The sequence below is a fragment of the Chelonia mydas genome, chromosome 6 (assembly GCF_015237465.2).
Source record: "Chelonia mydas isolate rCheMyd1 chromosome 6, rCheMyd1.pri.v2, whole genome shotgun sequence".
NCBI classification, from domain to species: Eukaryota; Metazoa; Chordata; order Testudines; family Cheloniidae; genus Chelonia; species Chelonia mydas.
The window spans coordinates 108223521-108245954 of NC_051246.2; the positions used below are offsets into that span (position 1 = coordinate 108223521).

General features: G+C 38.6%; 1 long non-coding RNA gene across 1 annotated transcript in view; it reads left to right on the forward strand.

The window, feature by feature from the left end:
* Positions 1 to 2091: 2091 nt before the first annotated feature.
* LOC119566462 overlaps positions 2092 to 22434 on the forward strand; it is a 77632-nt gene continuing 57289 nt past the window's right edge. The window contains exons 1-2 of the long non-coding RNA XR_005225602.2: positions 2092 to 2142; positions 17257 to 17455. This is a non-coding gene — a long non-coding RNA (uncharacterized LOC119566462). The remainder of the gene's footprint in view (positions 2143 to 17256; positions 17456 to 22434) is intronic.

Consider the following 22434-nt stretch of genomic DNA (forward strand, 5'->3'; position numbering starts at 1 on the left):
GAAAGGAGGGTAATATGTTTAATGCCAATCAACACAGGTTTATGGAAAATAGATCCCGTCAAACTTTTTTTTATGGAATTACAAGTTTGGATGATAAAAGTAATACTGTTGATGTAACATACTCAGACTTCTGTAAGGTGTTTGACCTGGTACCACATGACATTTTGATTTTAAAAAATCAGAACAATATAAAATTAACATGGTGCATGCATTAAATGGATTAAAAGCTGGTAGGTCTCAAAATTTAACTGTAAATGGGGAATCATCATCAAGCAGGTATGTTTCTAGTGGAGCCCGGATGGATCTGTCCTTGGCCCTTTGCTATTTAACATTTTTGTGAATGACATTTTACCACCGGTAAAGTCTGCAGATGACACATAAATTATAAATAACAAAGACCACAGATCACTAATACAGAGAGATCCAGATCTCTTGGTAAACTGGGAATAAGCAAACAATTTAATACAAGTAAATGTATACGTCTAGGAACAAAGAATTAGAGCCATATTTACAGATTTGGGGACTATATCCTGGGAACAGTGACCCTGAAAAAGATTTGGGGGTTGTGGTGGATAATCAGATGAACATGAGCTCCCAATGCAATGCTGTGACCCAAAGGGCAAATGCAATCCTTGGATGCATAAACATGTGAATCTCTAGCAGGACTAGAGAGGTTATTTTATCTCTGTGTTCGGCACTGGTGTGACCGCTTCTGGAATACTGTGTTGAGTTCTGGTGACCACAGTTCAAGAAGGATTTTGATAATTTAGAGAGGGTTGAGAGAAGAGCCAGAAGAATGATTAAAGGATTAGAAAATCTGCTTTCCAATGATATACTCAAGGAGATTAATTGAATTTGTTTAACAAAGAGAAGGTTAAAGGGTGACTTAATTACAGTCTACAAGAACCTACATGGGAAGCAAATATTTGATAGTGCGCTCTTCAATCTTGTAGAGAAAGATATAACATGATCCAATGGCTGGAAGTTGAAACTAGACAAATTCAGACTGGAAATAAGGCATATATTTTTAACAATGAAGAAATTATCCATTGGAACAATTTACTTAGGGTTGTGGTGGATTCTCCATTTCGAACCATTTTTAAACCAAAATTGGCTGTTTTTCTAAAAGATCTGCTTTAGAAACTATCTTGGGAAAGTTATATGGTTTGTGTTGTATAGGAGGTCAGACTAGGTGATCACAATGCTCCCTTCTGGCCTTGTATTCTATGAACCTGTGAACAGTCATGCAAATAGGGCAACTGATGCATAAAGGTTAATATTTCTGCAGCTCTGTACTACATATGGTATTTCAGTATTTACACTGATAACTCATATTTGCTAAATCTGAGTCCAACGCATATTTTACAGTGTCTTCTTTTCATTATAAATTTACTGCATGAAACACCAACCCTGAAAGCCTACAGACACAGGTACAGTTTGCCTTTGAGGATGCTGTGGGTGTTAAAACATTACATTTTGGGTATGTACCTTTGAAAGATCTGAACTCAATTTTACATTACCCTAGAACTTTCACAAAGACGAGAAGTATTGGCAGGAATAAGGGAGAAGTAATGGACTCCCCTTTACTTTAGATTTCTGTGGAAACTTCTTTTCATTGCCAGACCAGGTCCTGGTCTTGCACTCTTTTGCTAAGATACCAAGGTCAAACCACAATTAAAGTTTAATCATCTGTGCTGTTCTTTTTATTTTAAAATATAATCCCAATGGTTAAAAAAAGAGAGAGTAAAGAGTTGACTAACATATATTTATGAGTATTTAATACCTTCAGATCTAACACAATAATGACAATTTCTATTTGGCAAAGTTATGCATGCTAAATACATTACTGATCCAGTCCATACTGCTGACATGTTACAATTATTTCTATATCCGAGCATATTTGAAATGTAAACCTGGAAGAATTTGAAATATTAAGCATGCATAATCAAGCTTTAATGCATCAGGCATTTGTGGTGAAGGCATTTTTTTCTTCTCCAAACTCTCCTGTAACACTGTTAAATAATTCTTTTACTAGGTGTATTCTGTTTGGCTTCATACAACTGATGGATAAAATAATCAACATACTTTAAAGCCCCGGACACATTTGATTCACAGATACATTTCATTATCTTTCCCCTACAGGTAGGCCACTTTTATATCTCTCGTTTCACAAAATAATGGTACAGTAGGCATTATTCAATTTAACATGTTGTTCTACCTGGTTCAAAAACTAATTAGCTCTGCCTTCACAAATAGGTGCCTCAGTGAAAAACAAATAGGCTAGGTCTGTCCTCTTCTGAAGAACTAATTAAAAGTTAAATTAAACATACTGTAATCAAAGAAAGAACATGTCAGGTCTCTTCAAGGACTGAGTAGTTTGTGGATTTGTTTGGATTTTTTTTATATTGGGGGATTGTTTTGTTTTGGGGGGTTTTTCAATTCTAATTTTTAATAGCTTCTGCTTTTAAACACAGAAAATGTGACTTCTTCTGCTAGCTGAAAAAAAATGGGCAGGATTCTCAACTGGTGTAAATCAGCATAGCTTCTTTAAAATCAGTAGAGATATGTTGATTTATATCTGCTGAGGATCTAGCCCAACTTGTATGTAATCTAGCGAGGGAACCTTCATGGTTTTGCAAATTATGCAGTCTTGTATCTAATGTCTTTCATGATTAACAGAGTTGTCTCATATTGTAAATGTTGCTGTTTTTCTTGTCTAAGAATATATTGGTTAAAGTTATCATATGGAAAAAAACCCCCAATATCCTGATATAAAAGAGTTCACTTAATTTCCTTCATGGCTATTAAAGAATCCAGCGGTGGTACAGTGCTCAGAAGCCACAGAGTCCAAATGCTATTACTATGCAGAGGTGGGAAATGAACATCAAGTTACCCAAAATCAACACTGTCCAGGCAGAAAACTTGCATCTCACAAATAAATTACTTGTAACACTAAATGTCTATATGAAATATTAAAGTTTTAAACTGTTCTGTGTTACCCATTTTAAATACAGTCACCCAACTTATGCTGCTACTTCTCCAACCATATCTGAAAGTGAACAGGCACACTGCATCAATCAGATGAAGACTGCAGTGAGAAAAATAATCTGCCATCAAAGCAAAACACATAAATACATAAATAAGGACAGTGTTACATAAAATATCAGCAGTACTGGAAAGTATGTAAACGAGTAGTTAAATACGTAAAGGTATTTTTCTCTTCCCCCTTGCCAACATGTGCTCGGTTTTATTTGGTAATTTAAGAGTCTGGTTCATTAGGCAAATATTTATGAACTTGTCTTTAACCAAAATCCCATCCATAGCTGCACCTGAGAGTTACTCCAACCTCAAATTGGAGTAACTCTCGGGGATCAGCAAATTGTTTGCATAGCCACGGAGGGGGAATTAAAAATCTTGTTGAATCAGGATTAACGGTCCACAGGAGGAGGTGGAAGAAAGCTCATTTCCATAAACTCTGCATCTTCCAGGCTGCTTCTCAACTCTCCATGGCCTCCAGACATGTGTGATGCCACACCACACACACACCCCACCCCATACACACTAAGAAAGCATTACTAGAGACTGCAAGAACTGGATCCTTGCTAAATCTGCTGGGATGGGGCACAGCCGGCTTCAGCATCAACTCCAGCCTCATGGAAGGTGGCAACTAATATTGACAAGACACATCCTTTCATCACAGCTACACCTTTGTCTGTGTCATAAACGACATTGTCAAACAGGCTGAATGTTGCTGAGAAAACATGCCACCTTTATTTTCTCCTCCTGGTTAAAGGTAGAGCACATGATTTTCACACTGTGCATCGGCATTGAGCCATCTACCTGCACTTATTGTGGTCTACACAAACCTTCTCATCAATGACACACAAACTTTGCAACTCCAAGAACTTCACTGGCGAGTGAGTTAAGCACATCTAATTTTCATACTCGTGGACTTAAATCTCCCCCAAAACGTTCACAGCCACAATATCTGCTTGTGTTTATGTCTTCCATGCTAGCTGAATGGATAAAGCTGGTTGGGTTCAAAAGCAATTAATACTGTAAGGTGACCCTCACAGCACTGTAACTTCCGAGGAAAGACAGACTAGGGCTGCATTAACTTTGCTGCAGAGTCCTTTTGGATTGTGAATCGCCAACCCACACCCACTGAGAGGATTCCAGAGCGACTACAGACATAATGTGTCCCCAGCAGCATGGCTGCAATAGAGCTGCATTGCCAGGGGCACCAGAGCCAAGGTAGAGATACAGGGTCTAAGCCTCCACCAGATCCACAAGAACCTGGTCTTCCAGGAACAAACTACATGACTCTTTGATGGGGAGAGGAGGGGAAAAAATCAAACAGCCCACTCTCAACTGGAGTATTTGGAAGAAACGCCTTGTTGGGAAGCATGTCATGGCTCCATCACTCCCTTAAGGCTCTCTTCTTCCAGGTTTTACTGTAGAAGGGACCAACCAATCTGGGTCTTATTTTAACTTGTGACAAATAAACCTACCACCCAGATGCAAGTGTTGTGAGTACTGCCTGGGTCCTATCCCCAGATTTATTACTCTGGTGCTGGATCCTACACCTTACTCACACTGAGTAGTATCCTGGTATGTAAGTAGTCCTATGGATTTCAGAGGGACTGCTCACAAAGTAGTACAGGGAAGCATGGCAGAATCAGGTCCCAGTGACTGGAGATCCAGGGGATGGAAGCTAGTATTGTATTGTATAGTACATGTTTCTGGTAATTGTATTTATGATCTTTGGGGAATCAGGAGCACAACATCCATCAGCATTAATTGTGATTATACAGCTAAATCTCTACAGCACCAGGTAGAGATGTCCCATACTGTACATCCCTGTGTACTTGCATCTGTTACAAGATCTGTTGTTGGATGGATTATAAATGGAATCAGGTGTAGAAATCAATGTTTGAAATGCTCAAAAAAACAAAAATGCAGAACACAGTGTGGGTGTCTCATTTGAGACTCTGGCTAAAAGTTAACCAGCTTGAGTTCATTTCTCTTGGCGATCCTGCGATTATTCACCAGAACACCTTTCGAATTTTTGGAATGAAAAATGTATGAGAAAATCTGGCCCGTTTTCAAAAAATGGAAATTTGTTGCTAACATGTTCTAATTTTCTTGCAATTTTTGACAGAAATTTTAAATAAAAAAAAAGATTAGTTCTGTGAAATCTTTGAAGGGTGTTGGTTTTTCATTTTTCTGTATTGCCAATTGTGGTTGATCATATCAGTCATTTGGGCCTCAAGAGTGCCAACATTTACACAGGTGTTTTATTTTAAGCACCTGTGTAGTCTATTGGGTGTTCCTTTACCCTCCAAGTAGAACACCTTGGGTGAGATTCTGTGATGCACTTTTTAGAGACTTTAAGCTCCCTTTGTACCCTCTGGATTCTGGGCTGCTCCAGAGAGTGGAGAGGCTCTTAGTGTAATTTAGATAAATAACCCTCAAGGCCTGTCTAAACTACAGCACATCCTCAGACTTATGGATGTCTGCCATATCATCTACATTTGGGGAGTTCTTCCTGAGCCAAATCTGCAGCTTTTATGCCCCTTCATGCCAATCTAGCCCTTTTACCAGTCATAAAGAGGATGAAGCTGGGATGACGATCTCACCGCTTGTGTTTATTGTACCTGTCCCCCTCCTTCAATTTCCTTCCCAAAACCCACCTCTGTAAGCTTGTTTATTAAGAAGGGGCGAGATCCTTGGGCCCTGCTCCATTGCATTTCCATCCCCCCCGCTCTTATACGGCCCTTGCATTGGGATGAAGGATGGCCAGATTCACACAGACCCTCCCAGTCCTTCCATAGACTCCTCATTCCCAGATCCCACCTGCTTTTTGCTTGGTGCTTCTCAGGGAGGTCCTATGGAGGTGAGCTTGATGCTGAGCAAAGAATGTGCACCCCTGTATATCCTATACAATCTCTGCTCCCCAATCCCTTGCAGCAAATGCAGGAAGGGCAACTGTGTAATTTCAGAAGAACGGTCATATTCGGTCAGACCAATGGTCCATCTAGCCCATCATGTCTTCCAACAGTGGACAACGCCAAATGCTTCAAGAGGGAATGAACAGAACAGGGCAGCTATCGAGTGATCCATCCCCTGTCATCCACTCCCAGAACCAATGCATATAAGTCTATGAGCCCAAATGTCATTCAGCAGCCTACATTACCTTCCCGGCATTAGCACCACGATACCAGGGTGACTGGTTCTCACCATATATATCTAAAATTGCTAGACTGATGATGATGTGTAATAGGTTATATGCACTTCATAGCACCAGTCTTTTAGGACATTTTTTGCAGATATTTCCTTTGTTGTCTTTAGAAACTGTGCAGTGGCATACGGCATCAGTGCAAACTGGTGCTGATACTCAGAGGCCATGCCCACTGTGTCAGGATTTTAAATATTACCACAATCAGCAAGTAAGAAATAAGATATGACAAGGAGTGTGATACTGTAACATAACAATGTACCTCGAGGGACACCTGTGAGGAAGGAGGTGAAACTGAGTGTATTCAACTGCCCAAGGTGTGATTTTTATCTCAAACTATAATGTAATAAGATGTGATAATAAAAAGGCACAAGACTGAAACAAACCAGGTCTTTTTTAAAAATGTCAACATGTTTATGCTGTAAGAAATATTGTGCAGTTTCCTGCCTCCTAAACAGAATAGTTTTAAAGATAGTGGCTGTAATTTAACATCTCTCTCTTTCTTAACAAATCCATTAGCAGTTGATTCCATTTTCCTCAGCGGGGTTATGGATCCAACATTCTTTTAGCACCAAAACCTGCCTTGTTGACCTCCAAGATTGCAGGACTGTGTCTGATTTTGGGTTTTTTGTTTTGTTTAAAACATCAAATATTAAGAAATGATTAAAAGAACAAATACAGTATACAGCTACATATTCTCATGATCCCTTACCTCAGATATGTTCATAGGCGAATTATTAACAATCCCCTAAGCTTCCCTGACCACACAAAAACTAAACAGATTGAAACAAAAACAAAACAATATTTACTAGACTTTAAAAAGCACTGTCACTTTGTTACATGTGTGTACAATAAAATAGGGTCTCTGTTTCACTACCATAGAAACAATATATGCAACAATTTTAAAAATATGAAAAACACAACAGATACTTAATGAATTGAAGAAAGAATACCCATCATGGCCCTAATTCTGAACGTGCTGAGCACCCTCTATTCCCAGGGACTTTAATTTAACCTCATAGGAGATGTCTGAACATTTGATGATCAGGCCGCTAAAATCAAATCTTCCTTCTTTAGCAGTTCTTCCAACAAACCTCACAGTATTGCTTATTTTCATACGTTCATTCAAGACTCCTCAATATAATCCATTCATGTCTTATAAAATATGTTTGGAGAATATGAACAAGCATGATATAGATATTGTCACAAATGGCTTTCAAGAACATGCTCAGTTCTGATGTCCACTTTTGGTGCAGACTGGAAACTCTCTATTTCAGTGTTATGAATAGAAAAACCAGGCAAACCCTGATCCTTGTTTTCCCTGAAACATGCCATAAGTGTCTCCTAGGTCAAGTAGACAAGATAACGAGTCGTAACAATTTTGGCACATACAGTCCAATTAGCACCAAATGAAAAAACTGAAGCAAGAGGACAGAAGGATGTGGAAACAAACAAATGCTAAATGCCATGCTATGATTATTGCATTATTTATTTAACTATTCACATCCCATTGAGATGACACATCTCAGTTCTAAAGCCATTCTGCTACTCTCATCAGCTGTGCTTGAGCAAGGGTCTTAGCACATGCTTAACTTTAAGCATGTGAATAGTTCCACAATGGGACTATTCACATACTTAAAGTTAGACACATGCTTAAATATGTTGCTGAATTGGGGCCATAGTCTTTAAGCTACACATTAAATCCTGCCGTTTATTTAAGCTTGTGATGGACTCTGAAGCCTGCTCAACATGAGGCATTCTTCCATCAGCATTCTTTTTGTGGCTAGCATGCAAAAACGTTAATTTACACCTTTACTCCTTATCATTTCAGCTTAATTTATTTTCCTTGTCTCTCTCCCACATTGGGTTGCCCTACTTCATGTCTTGTCTGTGTAAGATTCACTGAACCTGAAGCTCTGTAAGGCATTATTTCCCTGCTTTCCTTCCCTTCATAAAGCATTCAGTTATCAGGATTCACAAGCTGGGTTTGATCAGTGCTTAGATGGAAGACCTTTACTAGAAAAAACAGGAAGATGTGTTTGTGACCCAGTAAGTGGTACTATTCCTTCTGGATCAATATTAAACTCATGCTCCAACTTGGTAGTCAGAAGGGACTGTGCTGTTGGAGGTGTTGTATTTTGGATGAAGCATAAATCTGAGTTTCTGACTACTCGACTTCATTAAAGATCACATAGTAAAATTCACAATAGAAAGATTATTGTCCCCAGTGTTCTGTCTACTTTCCAATTTGGATAATTAAATCCTGTGTACCTATATTTCCTCTGTAGTTTCAACTGGATACATTTATTTCTTGCTTCCTGACTGTTTGAATTTTTGTGGCACAATGCACTGTTAAACAATTGTCATACTCCTCTCCAGAGACAGGTGCATAGGAGTTTAGATACTACAATGGTGAGAATTGTAACATTATATATATATAAATAAATTTCAGTCATGGGTGAAGTGATTCATAGATACATATGGGACACTTCAGGATGAGAGGCAGTTAAACATAAGACAGTGATGTTATCATGCTTTGTATGAAGGATGCTATGTAAGATATTAATGTATTTCATTAAAATGACTCTTAATGTCAATACATACTGTGACAGCTCCATGATTTCTTACTTTAGTAGGTGCTTTACTAGAAGTTATAACTTTACATTATTCAGCCACAATATTCTCCATAGTAAATGTTTTGTCTCTGTTATCAACTTACTTATGCCCCATGAAAAACCATTGCTATGGTGATGAGTATTTTATGGTACAGTATTCGCTTAATTATAAAACTGTTCTTGAGCAGATGAACTAATGTTGCTTTCAACTGCAGAATTCATTTTTGAAATTAAAATATATGCAAATAATTGTACCATAACTCATTCTCAACAGACAGCATCTCAGATTGATAATTATTTTTGTGTATTAAAAATGTTACAGGTAAATGTAAAAGTTATTGCAGTTGATATTTAAGAGGGCTTATTTTTATAACTCTAAGGTAATATATACCTTTGTTATATGCTGAAGTACTGTGTGGTGTTAAAATGCAAAAGTTACAATAGAAATAAAATGCTTTCTATTTCTAGACTGAGCATAAGATCATGCAGAAGAAAAATGTAAGATGCAGCTTTATTAAGCATTTATTTGTAAATAGCATCATCCTAGGAAAAATGACATATTTAGTTTTCTCACTTTATTACCACTTCCACGGAGTTCAATGTTTTCTTCAAATCATTATGATTATTATACTCAGCCTGAGCATTTGACACCTGCTGTTTCTAAACTTGATCATAAATGTTTCTGCATATATATCAGTACACATAAGAGGAAAAAAATCCTGACTACAATAATGAAAGGAGATTATTTGTTAAAAAATGCTTTTCCCAATAAGCAAAATCAGCTAAACCAGAGGGATCTGGAATCTGGAAAGAACAGGGTATGTGCATTCAAATTAGTAACAAGAAAATTATGCTTGTTAGAAAGAGAAAAAAAATCCTGCTACCAGAGGAAGTGAGAGTGGTTGAATCACCTCAATTAACTCTCTGCAGTCTGAAAGAAAAGCAATGAGACTAACACGAAGAAGACTGATAGTAAAATTGTAAAAAAGTTCAGAAATGCTTGACTGAAAAGGGCTGGGGCAGCTTTACATAACGTGAGTAAGAACAATATGTGTAATGTTGTAGTTTAATTTTTATTCATTATTTCAATAGGAAAAAGAAAAGGGATCAGATACTGTTTAATATCTACTAGGTTCTAACCACCAGAGCTTTGCATTTAAAATCATCTGAAAGCTCTTCTCTCTTGCCTATTCCTCTTAATTTGCCTCTCTTTTTCCTCTTTATTTATAATTGGATAATATAATATTGGAACTGTATGATTAACTCTGTGAGGCCTTTTGAGATACATGCTTTATGGAAGATGCTATACTATATAAAACAAGGCAGTATGGTGCCCGTTCTGATCACTAATTAAAACAGACAGTGTGATCTTTTTTTTGGTCTGTGTTTCTTAAAAGTGAGAGTCTGTGTTTCCTTTAAGTTAACGATGGACTCCATTCAGCAAAGCTTGTAAGCACAAGCTTAACTCCAATCATGCTCTCAACTCCATCGCTGTTCAGCGAAACACTTAAGCACATGCTTAGTTAAATAGGTGGCATGCTGAATCAGGGCCACAGATCCCAAGACTATGGGCCTGGTCTTGTGAGTTACTGAGGGCTCTCAACTCCCACTGGATTTCAGCACTTTTGTACTGAGACCAGAAGTGCAATAATAAATGATGCAGTAACTTACCCAGGGAGGTTTAGATAAGTTCCCTAAAATTGATTGCTATTCATTGGGCCTAGGGTAAGACACATCTGTTTGCTTTGATTAGAGGCAGGAGAAAATTAATCTCTTGAATTTGCCAAAATCTGGGGGCAAGGAAGAGGAGGTCAATTTTTGGTGCCTGGATCTGGAAAGGGCACCAGTGGTTCATCCATTTCCATAGCCAATCCCCAATTTCTGTTTCCTGTCTTGGGTTAATGGATGGTGGCTTACTGCAGGTAAGTGTTGGTAGAATGAGGCAAGGTTTACTGCATGCTTATATAGAATTTTGCTTTGTGGAGGACAGTTCCCTTCATGTTTTCATACGTTTGCCTGCAATATGAATGCTGTTGTTTGCATTTTATTTTATATTATCCCCCTGACATGGGAAAAAGCAGGGGCATGAATTATTTAGAAGAGAAAGGGAAGTTATGTTAGTAAAAATCTGTTACAAGGAAGCAGGGGAAATTTGAAAAGTTACCAAAGAGAAACTTGACACCCCTCACCCCATTTTTCAAAAAGAGGAGATACTCTGCATTCATGAGGCCTCTCCCTTCTCTACATGCAGATCCCAAGGTTATGTTTTGTCTCAAATGTTTTAATTTGATATTACATTTTAAATATATTACATTTTTTAAACCTCCAATTAAAACTAATATGATTCTTTATTAAGATTTCTAGTAAAACAAAAACCCCTATTGAAATTTCAGAACATCCAAACTATAAGGTGAGGCTAACATCCCTTACATTTTAACTCACATTTGTTATTTTGATTTAAAACTTCTCAGATGTGTTCTTTTAAAAAAATTATTCCTCAAAAGATTGTGAGGAGCTTCAGCACTATGGGCAGAAGGTGATATTAAAAGACAAAATATTTGTGTTTTCACTGGTACCGTCTGAAAAATAAATAGAGGGTAATAAAAAAAATGCAATATATCAACTTGAAACACTCAGTAGAAAGTTAACCTGCAGGTTTACTAATGCCACGTATAGGTGCACACTGCAAGCTGGAAAGATATTTGCATCCAACTTTGTTCAAGTGAAGATCACAGAAATACACTGTTATAAAAGCCTAAAACTCCTGATAGGATGCTGCCAATCTTTAAGGATATCTACCAGATAAATAAGCTTGTCACTCTGAAATCTTATCTTTTTATCAGGTTGTTGGTGAATACTATAGAGTTGTTTCTACTTCTGAAACATAGGGAAGGGGGGAAAATCCCATAAATAAGAAACATTAAATATGCCTAATACTATTGATTTCAGTTGGAGTTGAGAGCACTCAGCCCCATGCAGGAGGCTCTTGGAATGGCAGAATATGCCCTTAAGCAAAAGGAAATATCTCATTGCTCTTAATTATAAATGCTATCATTTCAGGGGACATAGCACAGAATGTCAAATATGTCCAATTCAAACCCCCATTCTTGCAAACACTTATGTATGTGAGTAAATTTATGCAGGCGAGTAGCCCTATTGAATTCAATGGAGCTACTTGTGTGAATAAAGCTACTCGTGTGTGTAGGTTTTTGCAGGGATGGATCTTTATTGTGAATATTTTCCTCAAGCCCTTGTTTCCCTGCACTAGCCACTTTCAGGCATGTGAACTGGATGCACACACATAGTCCCTCACTAGCAAGCTTGCAAATGTTCCCACTCCGTGCCTTTCTAAGTCATTTTCACTTTATTTCCTTTTAGTAGCATGAACTTTTCAGTACGCCCAGCACCTGTCCCTTTAATATAGCACACAGGGTTCTTTGCTCCATACTGTACATTATCCTCATTAACACATATCAGTCAAAAGCACTGTTAATTAAACTGGCAAGATGATTACACACGCCTCCATGTGCCCCCTCAGAGCATCCGCTTGCCAAGATTTTTTCCTCCCTCATCTAAAGTGGGTGGAGAAGGCCCTGAGTAAAGCAGGATGTAATGTTTAAAAAATATCGAAGCACATTGTTTTCTTTGAGCAAAATGCCCTACACTTCATTACCACTGCCCCAAATAAATAAATGCAACACTGACACCAATCTGTAAAACTAACACATGCATATTTGATCTGTACAAACACTGCATATGATATGACATTTCCTTTCAAAACGCCCTTACAGATACAAAATTCAAATTAGAATGCACTATCCTTGGACTAATGAGTGTGTCATAAATAATTGATTAAAACTGGGCAAAACCCTATGGGATTTTGCTTTTTCAAAAATTTCATAGCAAAAAGCTCAGTCATTGTCCAAATTTTCTGCCCAATTTCATTTCATTGGGCAATTTGGGCTGGAAACTTCATTGGCATCCATCCAACTTTTCCATCGGTTTTCAAAAGTTATAGTTATTTCTGCAACAGTTGTAGGAAACCTGTAAGGAATCTTGCCATTTCAATGGGCTTTGGATTCCTAAACAAGTATTGGGAAAGCAGAGCTGGAGGCTGGGGAAATGGATATTTCCGCACTGGAGGATAAATAAAGGCAGGCAGTGGTAAGCCCTGAAGTAATGCTAACTTATTTTTCTGGAACACACACAGTGGTCTGATAGCTACAAGATAAAACATCCAACAATCTTGCTAGCAGAGTGCAATTCAAGGGAGCGACAAGAAAATACTAGCTTCTGGGGAAAGCAATGAATTTACAGGAATCCCACACCAAGATTAAAAATATGTTTGTTTACTTCATAGAGAACATGCATGCTTAAACTCATGGGAAATTGGACCAGTATTCAAGTGATGGCTAATAGCCATAGTCTCAGACAAAAGAGACATCTTCGAACACTGAAGAGGCAAATTATCAGCAAGCTCCTAAAAATTAGAACTGTGTAGGAAAATGGTTTTGCAGGTCAGCAGGAATTTGAGATTTTGAAAATTTTCCCATTCCAAATCAGGACGGAAAATCAAAAATCTCAGTAATTGTTGTGACTCGATAAGCTGAAATTTTGGGGGAACTGAAATGAAACATTGTAATTGATCCGATCATTTTGAAAGAATTCATTTCAGTTTACTTTTTTAGGGTTTTTGGGGGGGGAAAGGGATGTTTGTTTTTAGTATAAATTAAAGAAAAATCATTTCAAACCAAAAAATGAAATGTTACATTTCAAAAACATTAAAATGGAACATTTTTTTAAAATTTCAACTTTTTTTCTAATAGGGAGATTTGTTGAAATCCATCCTTTCATTTCAGCTAGCCAGCATTTTCTGATGAAAAATGTTTTGTTGGAGAATTCCCAACCTGCTCTACTGAGAATGTTTTAAAAAGCTACCAGTTCATTGGAGATAATCACTCTCATCTCATTACAAAATAACAGCAGATTTGATGCCTTAACCAATTTCAGAATGGGGAAAAGAATTTTGGCAGAAGGCAAAGAAAACCCTCTACCCCCAAAAATTTCTAAAATTGAGCCTTTTTTTGTGCCGGTTTTGTTTTTTTAAACTTCAGAGATGCTGAGTTCAAGGAACAGGCATAGCAGCTCTCATATTGAAAGAACCAGATTCCTCAGCTCTAGGGCCAACCTAAGCTGCTAAGAAGGATTGCATCATCCTCATGTTGTATACATTCTTTCATAATATTTAACAAAAGCAATATCATTATTAGTAATAGTTATTATTATTTGTATTATCATAGCACATGGGAGCCCCAGTCATGGACCAGAACCCCATTGTGCTAGGCACTGTACAGAGACAGATAAAAAAGACACTCCCTGGCCCTAAAGGATTACAGTCTAAGGCCTTGTCTACATTACAGGGAAAAATCGATCTAAGCTACGCAATATGAGTTACTTGAATAGCGTAACTCAAGTCGACGTAGCTTAGATCTACTTACCGCGGGGTCCACACGACGCAATGTCAGCAGGAGATGCTCTTCTGTCGATTCCCCTTACTCTTCTCGATCTGGTGGAATATAGGAGTCATCAGGAGAGCGATCTGCAGCCTTCTTCACTAGCGCTAAATCGCCTGCTGATACATCGATTGCTGTGCATCGATCCCCCGGTAAGTGTAGACAAGCCTTCAGTAGAAGACAAGACACAACAGACTGACAGGGGAGTACAAGGAAATAATGAGACAATATTGATCAGCATGATAGGCTGTGATCTCAGCAAACCAGCAGCCGAGTAATACTGGGCTAAATCCTCAGCAGATGTAAATCAGTGGAGCTCCACTGAAGTCAATTTACACCTGCTGAGGATCTGGCCCACTGGCTTTTGTATTTTAATATTAGATATCTATAAAATGCAGCATTGAGGACTGACTGTTAATTTCCTTTTTAAAGATAAAATTTACTGGACTTTTAATTATTTGAAATTTAGTTGAGAGCTCAGTTTACATGATAAGTTTTAAACAGTGGAGCTCTGCCAGGTTTGAATAATCTGTGTGAGAGAAAAAAAACCCAGCATGTGTGTGCACGCACACACACATATACAAATATTAAAAGGCATTATCATGTGTGATGAAGATAATGAAAGCTACTTGCAAAATGGATCACAGTTTTGCATCAGTGCAAAATTTATCACTTGACTTTTGTACTGCTTTAAACCTATATGCCTGGCTCAAAGGATAGATTCTAGCAGGGACACCTTCTCAAGGTGATCTTGGGTTATTTTTATAATGCAGGCAGAGGCCGCTAACAATTCCTTTCAGTTTTGTTCTTAAAATTACTATCTTAATATTTTCAACATACTTGCAAGTAGTGAGCAAGACCAAAGCTGTCCTATGTACTAAAATCACTGCTGGGCCTGATTCTATCCCCTTTGCAAGCAATAATAATTTTGACACTGAATTAAACAGAAGCAGACCTATTGTCTAAGGCAGGGGTAGTCAATCGGCAGATGGTGGGCCACCATGTACCACCATGTGCTTTTGGACAGACCATAAAATCTTTTTATTTACTTATTATTATCATTATTGTTTATTATTAATTATTATTATTATTATTATTTTCTCTGTAGTCTGCACCTTGATGAAGAAATTTGGACTTTGACAAAAAATAATTGACTACCCCTGATCTACTGGCCGAATTCTGCAATTGACTACAGGCTAGTACAGTGCTGCACCCACGCACAGTTGCAGACTCAAAGCCCAATTCAACACTAGATTCTGAGAGAAGGGTTTAAACTCTTTTCACTAAATCAATCCCCTTCACTCCCCACAACTCCTACAAAGTCTGGATGTTGAAGCATCTATATTATAAATTCTGTAAATCTATTGAAAAATTAGAAAGCCGCAATATATAATGATGAGTAAGCAGCAAGGGATATTGTTAGTTACCTGCCTTTTTAAAGCACTTTGAGGACTATGATTAAAAAGTGCTCCGTCAGAGTTCGGTATTAAATAATAGATAGTGGTACAATTTGTGTTAGACTTTTTTTTTTTTAATGATCACAGATTAAACTCAAAAACCTTGCCCTTCAGAAATATCTTTATGGAAGAGAATAAAATCTTCCTTGGTAGAGCTATTTTACCAGTAGCCAGAAAAAGGGGGGAGCTGTACCAGAAGTAGGGAAATACTGCCACCCCTACACACACCCACACTTTCATTTGTACACTGGAGATCTGGATCTGTTAATCTTCAGTGCAAGGTGTTTGTGTGTGTATATTTCTTTGAATAAAAACAAACCAAACCAAAAAACAACTTTATTTCAAGTCAAGAAATATTAGGAAGCAGTGAGCTACTATTTTTCTTAACTGTTTAAGCTGGCAAAGAGTGCAGAGAGTGCAGTGAGCTGTGCTGCCATAACCTGCTATAGTATTAATATGCACTGTAGTTTTCCCTAGTTATTAGTTCTTTAGTGACTTTTGGTAGCTTTCAGTCTTTATACCAGAGCTCAGATTCATTAACCTACCAGTCAACATCTTTTCCTGGGTAATTAGGGAACGGAAAGTACAAGAGACGAAGGGTCAGATGTATGATCTAGCTTCTTTGCACTAGCCAGATAGCACAACAGAGGTGGATTCTGGCTGAATATGGCCAGCAGAGAATTCCGCTTGCAGAAAGGAACTCTCTGCTTGCATAAACCCTGGCAGAGGTGGCTCTGTTACTCCAATGTGTCTGGGATGAGTTGGGAGCAGCATGGAGTTGACATTGGGTGAAATTATTTGTGCAAAACCTTTTTTTCAACAAAAAATGCAGATTTAGGTTTACTGAAACAATCCACAAATTTAGGTCAATACTGGTGAATTGTTTCCGGCAAGATAGACAGACAGACATAGAAAAGAGTGGAAATGTCGTAGCAATTCATTTTAGCATTTCTGAAACAAAACATTTCAACTTTTCAGTTGGAAAGAGATTTTATTTTGGAATTTCCCTCAATTTTATTTTTAAAATAATTGTAAAATGCTAAAAAATTCCCCAAAACAACATGAAATGAATTTTAATGACTTTTCCAAATTTCCTGATTTCTTCAAATTTTATTTTATTTTTGGTTCAGCTACCAAATTGGTTCTTCACACAGTTCTAGGTGTAGTTGACCTCTGCTTCACCAGTCCTCCACTTGTGCAAGGTCTCCTACCTAGGCACTTTACACCAGTTGCATATGGTCCAGTAGATCCTAGGCTGCCCTTACTGAGGTTAGGGTCAAGCCAGCACATGTAGGCAGAACTGTCTCCTTGATGGCTCCTCCTCACACCATATGTGTAGAACCATGTGCGTGGACTTCAGACACAACGGATAATTGAGGCCAAAGCATATGAATAATAATAGCTACGTCTTATGTTGTGTTTTTTATCTTTAGATCTGAAACGCTCTGCAAAGGAAGTCACTATCATTATCTCAATTTACAGATGGGGAAACTGAAGTACAGAGCATGACTTGCCCTGGGTCAACCAGCAGGCCAGTGCCAGAACTGGGAAGTGAACCAGATCTCCTAAAGTCCAGCCCATGGCTTTATCTGCTAGTCAACACTGCTTGAACATGCATCTTTGTCATTATCGGTGAGTAATAATTAGTTATCGTTATAGAAATTATTATTACATTAGTGAATGTTTTGAATATTGTGTTTTATATCACTGTGAAAGTGCTTAAAGCATCAAAAGCCATAAAAATGGCTAAGGAAACAAATGATATTATGTAGCACTAGGCTGTGTGATGTAATGGAAGCAATAGGTTTGATAGAAGCACAGATCACATTGAAAATGATTTATAATTCTCTGAAGTGTACTGCCAGGGATACAAGTCTTAGCAAGACCTGTTATTCTTCCTTTGAAACCTACTATAAATATATGTCTACATGGACATAGAAAGTCTTAATTTCTCTAAATTACAACTGAGAAAAAGCAAGCTGGAGAAGGCAATGTAGCAAGCCAACCCAATGGGAATTTTCCAATGAATTCCAAGGGAAAGCACATTGGAATAGTAGTGATGGAAAACAGAGCAGAGTGGTGTGAAGGGACTTCAGGCACAGAGGCCATATCTGCCATCTGTTAGTTTTTCCATTTTTACAGGGCTTGAAAAAGACACTCGCCCACTTGCCAGGAGCGAGTGGGAAACATTCTCTGGTGAGCACAGGCAGCAGCAGTAAAGTGAAGTTTACAAGACTGTGATCCATTTTACTAGGAAAGCTTAGAGGCTGCTGCTCTTGAGGAAGAAGAACAGAGGATAGAATGGACAAGAGGAGAAGAGAGACCCTCTTTTCTCCCCATGACTCTAAGGGTGGGTACCAAATTACTAGTATGAGAGTGACTGTAATAAACCAACAGATGGAGTTTAGAAAGAAATTCTCCTCATTCCTTCCCCTGGAAGCATCTGGTCCTGGGCATTGGCAGAGACAGGACACAAAGCTTGCTGCACCATGGCTCTGATTTAGTGTGGCAATCCCCATGCTCCTATATTCCAAATGAGTTAAAATCATGTTAACATGGGAGTGACTATGCTAATAGTGGTGGTAAGGCTCTGAACATGCCCGCTGTGAATGACATCCTCCCAAAAGCCTGGACCGACTCAGGCTGAGCTGAGTCCTTTTGTAGTTTATTTTTAAAAATTCTTTTTTTCTTCTGACAAGCCTGGCTTCTGAGTGTTTATTAATCAATATAACTGAAAAGCTGGTATTAGGTGTAGCATTCACATCCTGAGGAGAACAAAGTATAGAACACGATCATATCACACTGCTACTCCGTGCCAGTGGTGCAACTTCAGAAAAATTTGGGGGAGGGGCAAAGTTGTGTAGAACATTGTATGCAATTTTATTATATCCTGCAAAGTCAGGGGTGAGGAGTGGAAGACATGCAGACCTATGAAAAGTCAGAAGAGGGCAAACCAAGTTCTGCGGGGGACACCTACTTCCTTACGCCATAGCAAATGAATCCTCTGCTCTGTGCCTTACAATGACTCCCAATGCAATTCCAGAGAAGGTTTTTGGTTCCATCTCCAATCCTCAAAACCCTCAGATCTAGCCTCGGATCTAGCAATCTCCAGGAGGTCTTCACTTTGCACTCCCCAGAAACGGGATGCTGTAACTAACAGGACCCAGGTAAAGGTTTCTGGGGCAATATATTCTCAAGGAAGGGCCCCAACAGTGGCACCTCTTGTCACAAGAGATCAGAGTGAGTTCAAGTTTTACCGCCTTTGCAACACAATGCAAGGCTCTCCTACTTGCACAAACCTTGCCATGATTCTATGGTGAGGGGTGCAATAGAAACTCATATAATGAAAAATGGAGTGATGGTTAGAGGGGAAAACCAAAAGAAGTAACAGAGGGTGAGAAAATAAACAGCGTTTAGGGAATTTGAAAAGCCAGGATGATCTGGGAAGAAAGAGAACACCTCTGAATTGCATCAGAGCTCACATCTTAGTTGGACACCAATCAAGCAGTGGTGGGGCAGCCTCCTGGCAGGAGCTATGTGAGAGCTGATGCTTTGGCAAGGAAGAGTAACATGGAGGGGCTCTCAATTAGGTATATCACAGAAACAAACACTGGCTACATGACCTGCATTGGAGCAATAGACTGAAAGGGAACATTCTGAGTACTGAGAAACTCTAAGCTTCTTTGGACTTTCCCTTAAGGGTCAATTGAGTACACTAATCTAATGTTCAATTGTAGCTGTTTAAATTGGTGCGCCTAGGGTTTTTATGACATTTTCTGAGAGTCCTAGCTATTTCAGACTGGAAATAAGGCATACATATTTAACTGTGAAGGTAATTAACCATTGAAATAATTTACCAAGAGATGTGGTGGATTCTTTATCACATTACATTTTTAAATCAAGATTGGGATTGTTGGGTTTCTAAAAGCTATGACAGAAATTATAGGATTGATGTAGGAATCACTGGGTGAAATATTATGGCCTGTGTGATGCAAGTCAGACTATACCAGGGGTTTGTGGCTTGTTCAGGGTAAGCAGGTATGGCCGCTCGCAGTTCCCAGTGGCGTCGGTTCACTGTTCCCAGCCAATGGGAGCTACGGGAAGTGATGGCCTGGCCCACACTGCTTCCCGTAGCTCCCATTGGCCAGGAACGGTGAACCGCGGCCACTGGGAGCTGCAAGGGCAGTACCTGTGGACGCTCAGGTAAACAAAGTATCTCGCAGCCCGCCAGGAGTTTACCCTGAACAAGCCGTGAACCACGTTTGGGAACCCCTGGACTAAACGATCATGGTAGTGTCTGGCCTTAACATCTGTGAATCATCTTTCAGTTTGACCCATTTGTTAGAGTGTATGTTGGAACCCACCAAATGGTAGCAATCAATGGATCTAGCAGATTGCGCCCCTTCAGCTCTTTCCTGTTATCAGTGGCACTACACACCTGATGTGCTGCCAAGTAAAGTAACTGAAAAGGGCTGATGTACCCCACAATATTTCAGCCATTGCACTGGTCACTAGGAATGGAAGTGCTGGAAAATTCACCAGAAGACCTATCCTTGCAAACGACCCAGGCTGAATTTACACAGTCAAAAAGTTGAGAAAAGCTTGTGAACTTTGATCTTAGCTAAATTTGAACTCCGAACCATTTAAAGTTCTTCCTAGGTCCCACCTCCCCAGGTCACACACTTAGGAAGAGATACTGAAGATGTTGCAAAGCACCCAGGTTATCTAGGAAATTAATATGGTTGTCATTTTCAATAGACCTTAATCCCGCGCCCCCCACTCCCAATTAAATATGATGGGCTGTGATATCATCACTTTGAACTAAATTCTACACCCCTCTGCAATTTAAATGGCTCAACCACATATGGTACATTGGTTAGACACATTCATTTCTTACAAAACCTGCCAAGTCTCAATATTATACAATTATCTGCTGTACAGATAGAGGCACCTATAGACACAGATTTTTTTTCCAATGTATGCACACAGCCAATTTTACGGTAGAGTCACTAATATCTCTGGATCATTAAAATATTTTTCACTCAGTATATTCATAACTATAACTAAATTTGTGGATTAAATTACATTGGGTTGTTCCAGAAAGCAGCCTAGCAGTTTTCATGACAGACAGAAATAAAAGGCAATGAAATTATGCTGATTTTTAAACATAATTTTCCAGTAGTTTAAAAAGAATAAGTTTTTCATTTAAAAAAGCCAGCAGGATCAGCAGGCAACTAAGTTCTGTTTTAGTTGAAAATCAGTGGGAGGGAATATAAAGCCATATTTTTTTCCCCTAAACGGAACTGGAGCTGCAGTTGTAATCAGCCAAGATTCTTTTTTAAACATATTGCAAAAGAGGTAGTTTTTAAAAATCCATATAGCAACATATCAATTGCAAATTTGCTTCTAGTAGCTCCTCTTGCCAAAGAAAGCCATATATTTGGGAAGGTAGAAAGGAGGGTGGGATGTGTAAGCCATTTACAAGTATAATTGTGTTTATTCATTTATATTTATAAAAATCTCTATAGACAACCATCTTACACCAGGGCCATCCCAAAACTCAATGTAAAGTACTGCTTATCCCTCCTTGAAGATAAAGAAATGTCCACCCGCTAAGTGAGAATAATAAAACAAAACCAAATTCCTCCAACCCTCAGCTCGACCTTTCCTTAAAAGGACAGGGTGGTGGGGTGGAATGAGCGTTGCAACTTCCTATGAAGGGTAACAAATAAGGACTATGGTGGACCAAATGTGGGAGAGAGCAAAGGACCCACCATAAGGAACGTTGTTCCAGAACCTTCTTCCTGTTTATAAGGCCTGATCCAAAGTCCATTGAAATCAGTTGGCATTCTTCCATGAACTTCACTGGGATTGGACCAGGCACACAGTGAAGAAGTTTCAATCTGAAAGCCTCTACTGATTTCAGCTGAGGAAGCATGACATGGAAAGAGGGGTAAATTTTCAGGTAGGCAGGTCCCAGGCCACTTAGGACTTCATAGGCTAACATCAGCATCTTGGAATCCTTCCAGAAATTTACTAGTGCATATTCTAGAGCACTGGTGTAATATACTCTTTAGTTGAAATATCATTTTTAAGCAGATATTGTGCACTAGCCTCAGTTTCTGAGTGGACTCAAGTGTGTAAGAGATAGAGACTTTCCCAAAGCCATAGAGGAAGTCAGTGGCAGAGTGAGAATAAGAATTCAGGAGTTCCTGACTCCTATTCCATTAGATTACATTGCCTGTCCAAAACACAAGAATTGTTTATGCAGACTGGAGATATAAAAATCCCCGGGCACAAAAAACTGGAAGCCTCTTGAAATATGTCTCTTTCTATGCTTTTTTTTTTTTGTTATTAACATCCTGATTTTAAATGTTTTTTAAATGCTGTTAATATAACAGATGTAAGGTTTTATGATAGTCAAGCCACTTGCTGCAGGCTTTCTATGAAAATATGCTGGGCCACTAAACAATAAGGCTAGGGATGCCTGCTAGAAAAGAAAAAAAACAAGGAAGGAATAAAAGGGCATCCTTCACACTTTCAAAATGAAATTAAAGGGCTAATTATCTCAAATATTCATAGTGATATAAGATAGAGCTGTTTGAGGTTGT